Source organism: Corvus cornix, chromosome 4, assembly GCF_000738735.6.
Source record: "Corvus cornix cornix isolate S_Up_H32 chromosome 4, ASM73873v5, whole genome shotgun sequence".
NCBI lineage: Eukaryota > Metazoa > Chordata > Aves > Passeriformes > Corvidae > Corvus > Corvus cornix.
The window spans coordinates 36,665,751-36,674,353 of record NC_046334.1 but is presented as its reverse complement, the minus strand read 5'-3'; the positions used below and the strand labels follow the sequence as shown (position 1 = coordinate 36,674,353).

General features: G+C 44.9%; 1 long non-coding RNA gene across 1 annotated transcript; it reads right to left on the bottom strand.

The window, feature by feature from the left end:
- Positions 1-758: 758 nt before the first annotated feature.
- LOC120409941 lies at positions 759-3,400 on the bottom strand. Its single transcript, XR_005601820.1, has 2 exons — positions 2,555-3,400; positions 759-1,772 (listed from the first exon to the last, which is right to left on the bottom strand). It is a non-coding gene; the product is annotated as an uncharacterized LOC120409941 (long non-coding RNA).
- Between the last annotated feature and the right edge of the window lie 5,203 nt (positions 3,401-8,603).

Below are 8,603 nucleotides of genomic sequence, written 5' to 3'. Positions count from 1 at the left end.
AGTATCCTCACATCTCCTTGGATGATCTATTCTCAGTAGAGACAAGAAGCCAAAAGCAGGCTGAGACTTTGGAGGCTTACTGCAAGTAGTGCTAGTAATACTGTTAGTTCATAGAAGTAATGGCAAAAAGCATTTAACCTCAGAGAAAAGAGAAACAGTAAAATTCAATGACGGTAAAGGAGATCTGTAAAATAAATAGCGGAGTCCCACCTGTACAGGTGTAGCAATATATTGGTGTAAAAGAAAAGGTGTAAAAGTACCCATTTGACTTCACCCCCGTTGTAGCCAGTTCTCAGTATGCAGGCGTACCACATAATGCAGCAAAGGAGAATTTGTGTGTTAGTAGGCTGATGAGGTAACCTCTCTGCTCTGGCAGGCACTTCTCACAAGCAGTCTTTGGCGAATCAGTAGCATTGTAAGACCTTCTGGAAAGACATTTGTCACTTGCCATATGACAGAGTTTAGAAGGAATACTCAAAGGCTGAAGAAAGCCCAGATATGGGGCAGATGAGGTGGGGTTGTTGATACTCTTGGGCATATGTATTGTATACATCTATCCCTCTTTCTTCCTTTTTCACTGTCTTCATTTCCACAAAAGCTTGTTTATAGTAGTCTTAACAATCATTAAGCCCGGGATACAAAAAAAAAAAAAAAAAAAAACAAACAATCTTTGAGAGTAAAAAGTGTGTGAGCTTTCACAGTTTTGCCATAGCATTAAAATCACATCAAAATTAGTAAGTATTTACAGAGTCTTCAGATATTATTTTAATTATTGTTATTTATTTTATGTGCTCTTTTAACTGGAAATTGTCAGTTAATGCGTTTATCACACATTGTGTCAGTCTTACACATCACAAATCAAGGCAAGGTTATATATTGCTATGAAAAATAATACATTGGGTCCAGGAGGATAAAGCTGTGACTGACGAAGCATTCGCTTATATGGTGGTAAACATAAATAATTACATGAATATGAAACTGCCTTTAAACAAGTAAGTGATCCAATCCATTTTAAACACAAGTCCTTGAAGGGAGGGGGTCTTAGATGTAAGTCCAATCCCTATTCTGCTGACCATACATATCTTTAAACACGTTCAGTTTCTGAGAAGGCAATGATGTAATTTTCCTACTATTTATGTCTCTAAGACCCAGTCAGCTTGGAAGGTCATCGCCAAAACCCACTCCTGACACCAGTAATATTTGGCTTAGGCTCCTTGTAGGATTTGTTTTAACAGAAAACAACCACGGAGTGAAATGACCCAATATCAAGTTTATTTTTGATAGGAAAACTTACACAACAAATGTAGTAATTTTAAAAAAATAAAATTATTCCTGACAATAGCTCCATTGAGGCAGTGAAGTCATAATGTCTTTCCTGGGCAAAGCCAACACTCTGATTCTCAATTTTACAAGTTTGTTTAACAGGTTTTAGCAGTTGGGAAAAGCTCCTCTTGATACTTTCTCCTACAGTGCAACTGCTGCTCTCTGTGCATTGTTCCCCTGGCCTTCCTCAATGCTCACTATCCAGAAGAAGGAGCCACAGGTTTGGATCACAGCAGCACAAGAGCAACACACAATTTTTGCAGTACCAACCAGTCCTCTCTTTCAGTGAAACTCCTAATTTACACCAGCACAAAATAGGTCCTTCTCTTTTAAGTCCTGAAACTTAATTATCTTTCTCCTACCTTGATACACAACTATTCTTTCTGCATTGCTGGGATGTTCAGACCTGTTGCACCCTTCATTCTATGGATTCCTTGTTCACACAGGTCCTTTTGAAAGAAAAGGGCTCAGTGTCAGAAAGAGAGAACACAAACTCCATGCTGTGCAGAGCTCTTGTTATCAAAAGATCATTAAAAAACCAGAACAAAACAACACAGTGCATTTGCAAGGACCTATCCCTAGATACAAATATGTTTCAAATTAAAGACTAGAAGTGACTGCAACATGAATACTTTGCTGACTAGAAAATCTGGTTAACTCATGTCTTTTATGAAGCTGTCTATTGCATGATATTTTAAAGTGGCTAAGTTTCATGTTTTTCAGCCACATATTCTTGAAATTGTCTCTCTGACTGTAAGCATAATAATTTTTTTTAGTCTTCGACTTACTTAGACACTTTTTTCTTTCTCTTTTCCAATGTTTCCCTTGCTAGTATTAAAACATACAATGTAACGTAACTTCCTGACAATACCTTCTACTTTTCCACTGTGATTTCCTGACTTGTCAGAATCTTTCTAGATATGGTTTCTCTTAGAAAGGCTTATAGAAAAAAAAATTGTAACTACTCCAAAATTGACAGGGTTTATATGTATATATTTATGCCTTGTATATATCCTAGGCTCCTGGTCTGCTTGCTTGCCGGTATGATTGATTGACTGTGTCCTGAAACTTGTTTATAAGAACCGGCAGGCCCCGTATTTGTATAAATCTGCAAACGCCCAAAGAAAACCCAGCACCCGGTGATCTCGCCGTTGGCTCTATTCCTGCAGCCTCAGAGAGGAGTACTATTACGGCGCTGCTTACAAGTCATGCCGCCGGGGAGCTGCCCTACCTCCTCCTCATCCCTGGGCTGCCGCGGAGCCCTCGCAGCCGGAGGGATTTGCACGGTCACCGGCCGCGGATGGCGGCAAAGCGAAGCGGCCCTCGGGGATTGCGAGGGCGACCCGGGAAAATTAATCAGCTTGTCCTTGCTTAGGCTCCGAGGAGGCGGGGGATGGCGGGCAGGGGAGTGAGGATGGGTTTTGTTTTTTCTTCTCCTGTTTCAGGAGGGTCGCCTGTCCCCCCAGAGTGACAACCGCGTCACTTTACAGCCGTGTCACCTGAAACAAAAAAAAAAATTATAACAATTAGGTTGCCTGCAGCTTGAGGAGGCTTAGTCCAATGCTCTATTTATGTTAAAGCCCCGAGTCCGGCCCCGCCCCGTCCCTCCCGTCTCCACCTGCCAAGGCTCCTGCCGGGAGGATCCCTGCCCTAAACCCCCCCTCCAGGGGTCTTTTCCATGTGGATCCCATTATCATCATTTGCTCCTAGTATAAGGGGGATTAAGGCGATTAGAATGAAAATAATTAAATGATTTTTCAATTTACCCCTTCATGAAAAGGGAAAGAGAGACAGGGGAGTCTACCTGGAGAAGCAGAGATGGGGTCTGTGATGCCCTTTTGAAAGGGGTAACTTTTAAAGGAATGAAAGGGAAGGGAAGGGGGAACCCTCGCAACTGTCAAGTGTTTTCCAAACACTAGATTAATGCTGGCCAGACGTTTGTTTTAATGTGGCCCTACTGTTTTCAAATGGGTTTTCCAAACTGTAATTGTTAAGTCTTAGCGTTGAATAATGAAAGCAAAATAAAACAAAAAAATTCTCCGACGCTTTGGGGTTTTGTTGTTGTTTTGGCGGTGGGAAGGTGAAAAAAATCTTTTGGGGGTGGAGTAGTTTTTTTCTTTGGTTTTTTTTGTTGGTTTTTTTTTTTTTTTTTTTTTGGTTGGTTTTGGGGTTTTTTTCCCCTGTTACAAGCAAAATTCTTCTATTTCATCATTTGGAATACAGCCATAATCCTGATGAAAGGATTTAAACATTTAAAAACAACAGACGGCTTTTAATCTGATAAAGATTTTAATCTTTTAATCGTTTCGTCAGCTTCTCTTCTTTTTCAATGAAAGTGCTCTAACAAAACTGCTTATATATATACGCACACAATCACACTAAAGCTATGTGTTCATTTAGGTATCTTTATGAATCCGTACCTCAATATTTACTGTTTCCGTTTGCACGGATAAAATTTAGAGCTTAAATCCTCACGTGAGAAAAGGCAAAAAACTCAAAGGTTGGTTAGTTACAAGTGCCTTTGCTTTCTTCGCTTTCTTCTTCTATCTTTTTTTTTTTTTTTTTTTTCCCAAGGTAACGTTAACATTCCAGAGCATATTAAAATACAGCTGTACACCTGGGGAAATTCGCGTGAGAAACTTTCAAAGACAAAAGGAGAGAGTCTTCCCAAGGGCAATGGAAGCTGCTCTGACGGTCGCGCCATCGGATTTTCCCAGCTGTGCCTCGGTGCGTGCCAGCCCTGCCGCGGGGGGGCCGGGAGGCAGGACAAGGACTGCCGGCAGCTCTGCCTCGCCACAAAACCCCCCTCTGCCTTTGCCCGGAGAGGCAAAGTCACTGCAACCAGTCTGTTAACTTCAAAGGGGCAGAGACAGCGACATAACACACCCCTTCATAGCTGAATTACAACGAACTAAATTAAAATTTTAACCCCCCTGAAAGGACCGCTGCTGATGGAGGAGGAAGGCGAGCCGGAGACATTCAGAAAATGCGAAGTTTACACACCTAACACCTCTGCTACCTGAAGGCACAGCGCCAGAGCGGGTAATTCCTTTTACTAATTACTTGACAACAAGCGGATCAAAAAGAAAATCTTGTAGGAAGGACTTCAGGATCTGTGGGAGAGAATAACATTCCCGCCCTCCCTGCATACCCGAAAATCCTAACAAAAATATTGGGGATGCTCTGAACTCGCCGGCTCTAAACACGTCTGCCCACAGGCACCACTGCGGTTTGGTTTTAAAGGTTCTTCTACAGCTGGAAAATTGCCCTGCGGGGCGCTGTTATTTTTAAAATAGTAGATCTTTTAGGGTCAAACTTAAGTATAGATGTTTCTTTGAATCAGCGAGGAGGGGAAATCCCGCTTGTTGTCAAAAGTTAATTTTCAGCTATTAGAGAAGTTTGTAACTTCAAATATTTTCCTTTCCTCTATAAATGTTATTGGCCTGCTTTCATAGTTACTCAAAAATTTATCCAGCAAATCGAAGACTGAAACCCGGCATTCATTTGGCAGTAACTCCTTTAGTAAATACGTGTTACTACCGCGTAGCGCCCTTTGCCCGCTGGGTCTCGCCACCAGCCCGGCAGTGTAATTCCTACCCACCGAAGCGGTCATTAATGCCAAACCTGCGGCTGCGAGGCGCTTCTCAGTTACCAATAAAACCTTTACTGCGATTCGCCTCGATGCGTCTTTAGAGAGCACGCTTGTAGGCGCCCGGTGCCTGAGCGCTGTTCTGCCTAATGCCTCCCTTCCTGATCGCATTACCGGCCGCTCCCCCGGTACTATTTATGGGCAATAAAAGCTCTCGCAGGCCCCGGCCCGGCCGGGCTCTCCTCCGGTCAGGACGCGGAGCAGGTGACCGCACCTGGCGGTTTTCCTTTTTCCCCTCTTCAGTGCCAAACAGATAATTCCTCGATTTTACTCCCCTCCACTTCTCCACGGAAGTCACGCATAGAGCCTCGGAGGGGACGTGCCCGCGGTGGCCGGCAGCAAAGGGACCGCGGAGCCGGGCAAAGCCGAGCGGAAGGAGGACGGCAGGCGGAGGGCCGCCGGCGGGAGCAAGCAGCGCCGGCCGGGACGGGCGCTCCGCGTCCCCGCGCTGCTCCCCCGCCGGCGGGGCCCGTCCCCCCGCGGGACACGCAGCAGGCGGGGACAGGGCGGGCGGCGCTCCCCGGGATGCCAATAGCAGCCTCCCCCGGCAGGTCCGTGCAGTTCACAAAACGACGAGAGGATGGAAAAAGAGAGAGAATGAAAAAACACACGTATTTTTAAAAATCACAAAGACACACCCACAGAGAGAAAAACTCCCACAACAAAACAAACCACCAGTCCAAACAAAAAGTTCAAAACAACAACAACACAACCCCAACCTACAGAGACCAAATCTCATTTACCTTTCGTGGCCGGGAAGGTTGCTATGGTTCTCCCTTCTGGCGGGATGGGGTCTCCTCGGAGATCCCCGTCTCGTCCTCTCCCTCTGCCCCCTAGAATGACACAAAGCGCGTGTACCCCGCGGCCGCCCCACGCACACGCTCCCCGCGGCTGGGGCTCGGCCTCGCAGCCGGGCCGGGCCCCCCCGCCCCCGCCATATAAGGCGCTCCGGGAAAGCCCCGGAGGACCCGCTGGTGCCAAGCGCTGTCCCCAACACTTTGGGTCACCCATCTCCGCCTGAGTTCCCCAAACACGGGGAAACCCTCCTTCTCCAGCAACGCCCTGGTGGGTTTGGTGTGTTTTCTGTTGTCGGGGCTTTTTTGTTGGTGGTTTTCTTCCCCTGAGGGTATGTACTGAGGCTGAGCTCAGCCAGTCCCTCCGACGTGCTGGGAGGAAGCCTCCCAGCTAGCTGGGGCTCTTCGGTCACCCCCAGAGCCGCGGGAGCCCCAGCCCTGCCGAGCCGAGGGTCAGGCGCTCGGCCGGAGCGGCGGGGTGGCCGAGGCGCGTCTGTTTGCTGGGTGTAGGAGACAGGCTGGATGGAGTCCTCCCTTACACGGATATTTGATTTAAGTCTGCCTCCGGGGAAATGCAAATAAATAACTTAATCGGGAGGAGAGGGGAGAAAGAAAAAAAAAAAATCAAAAGAACATCCAATCCCAAAGCTGACAGGAGCTACAGACATTAAATACGTGTAGGGATGGGAGAAAGAGTAAAAGTAAATAAATCTCGGTTACTTAATTGAAAGGCAGAAGCGAGCCCTTTGTGTACACAGGGCTTCAGGGAGAGGAAAGCCAGAGCACGGGGAAAGCAGGGGGAGCTCAGGGGCTCCCCTTGGCCCTGCCGGCGGGAGATTTACCTTCACCCGGCCGCCTCCCCATCCAAAGAAAGACAAAAAGAAAGAGAAAGAAATGTTAGGAGAAGCCCAGTAACTGGGGCGAAAGGCTCAGCGGCACGGAGAGCTGTCCCGCTGCGGGCAGGGAGCCAGGCTTCCCCGTGGCGCTGGGGACCAGTGGGAGCGGGCCGCTCTTGCAGCACCAGTGGCAAACGGGCAGCAAGACTGGAAAGGTGCAAACAAAACTGGTGAAAAGAAAAAACACTTTTTTTCCTCCCACCTGCAAATATCCTGTGCTGCTCGAGGAGTGCCGCGGGATGAAAGAAAGAACAGGGCTTTTTAGCGGGGTAATAAAAGAAGGGTTGACAGTGGTTTGGAGTTTTCTTTTAAATGAGGTGCCTTGGCAAGTGTATTTGCACACGTTTTTCTGCATAGAAGCCAAAGGATCAAACGGGGCCTCCAAAATCAGTTTTATTTAATTATTTAGGGGCAAAGCTGAAACTGTCATTCCAACCTAATATGATAATTGACTGAAAACGAATCTCAAGAAAAGTCTTTTTGGTGTCTCACATACAACCACAAGTTTTTCTCCCTGCATTTATAATCAATGCCCAATAAGTCTCCAAATGCAGAGGATAATGCATATGATTGAACCCTTTCCTTGGAGCTATGAATTTATTCACAGTGCACTTCTTTGAAGAATTTAGCTCTTTAATTTCAGAGGGTACATAATACCAAAGGGTGCTCTGGATACATGCTTTCATGTAGACACATACAAATCAATCTTACTCCTTCTGTTAATCCCTCGTTCACCCACAATAGTAACAATTGTGATTACCAGCTCCAATTTTATATCTCTCATAGTGTTCTTCACATGAAAACACACTGATGATCTGCAGTTTGCAGTTTTCAGTGTTACTACCACATGCAGAGCAACTCTCAAACATTTCTCTTCTCAAACGTGACCTTTCAGGTACCTCTCTCCATGGTATCAAGAGGAACCTTTCCCCACCAGTCCCAAACTTGTTTGCAAGAATTCAGCCTCTTCACAAGTCAGCCTCTTCCTGGACACTGATTCCAGCATCATTTCCATTAAAAAATCAGGCTGGTAACTCCAAAGAGTACAATCTGTTCCATTCAGCTGTTTCCATTAAGAAAAAAAAAGCAGTCTGTTGACAGATCTGTCCTGAAACTCGATGTGCACATATACACATTTCTAACAAATACCAGTGCTTTTTCTGATACCTCTCTTGTACATTGTGGATGCAGTCAGAAGTGTCTTTTACAACTGGTGTGCAATATTCTTTCAGTGCATATCTGGGTTGAAAAGGGCCTGTTTAATGTCATCAACACTATCTAGAGTCGTGCATACACTGCTAATCAGATGGTGCAATTGCAGAAATCAATGGCCTCTCAGCTTACTCTAGGCCATTATAACTGTGACTATAGAAAGCCTTTAGAAAAATAACTATCACCTCCATCTACTGTCATACTGTCATAATTTCCTACAATCTCAATTTTCCAGCTACCAGAAATAGTGTTTTGAAAATGCAGTTTTCATGCAGAAACATGAAGCTGATAAAATAATAATTTAAAAATGTAATTTAGTTTTAAAAAAGATGTACCCCCACCCATGAGACATGGAACTGAAAATATTTAAGGTGAGGGTTTAAAAAAATTTTAAAAATATTATTCTTACTCAATTTCTCACATTCCAGCTTTTAAAATTAAAGTGTGTATTTAATTTTCACTTCATTTATAAGGTTTAGTTATGGAAATGTTATCACACTATTTGCTGCACAGACAGCTACAGACTCCAAGAGAACCCATTGGTGACTTCCAGTCTTCCTTAGGGAGCACAGCAGCAGTTGTTCAGTAGTTAGCAACATTAATCAGTAGTCTACACCCCACAGTTTAAAGCAGTGAATGGATAAGGTAAACACATATAAATCCTTATGTCTTAGAGAGAAATCTTGCATTAGTCTACCATACAAAAGGGCAAAAAAAAGAAGGTGAAGA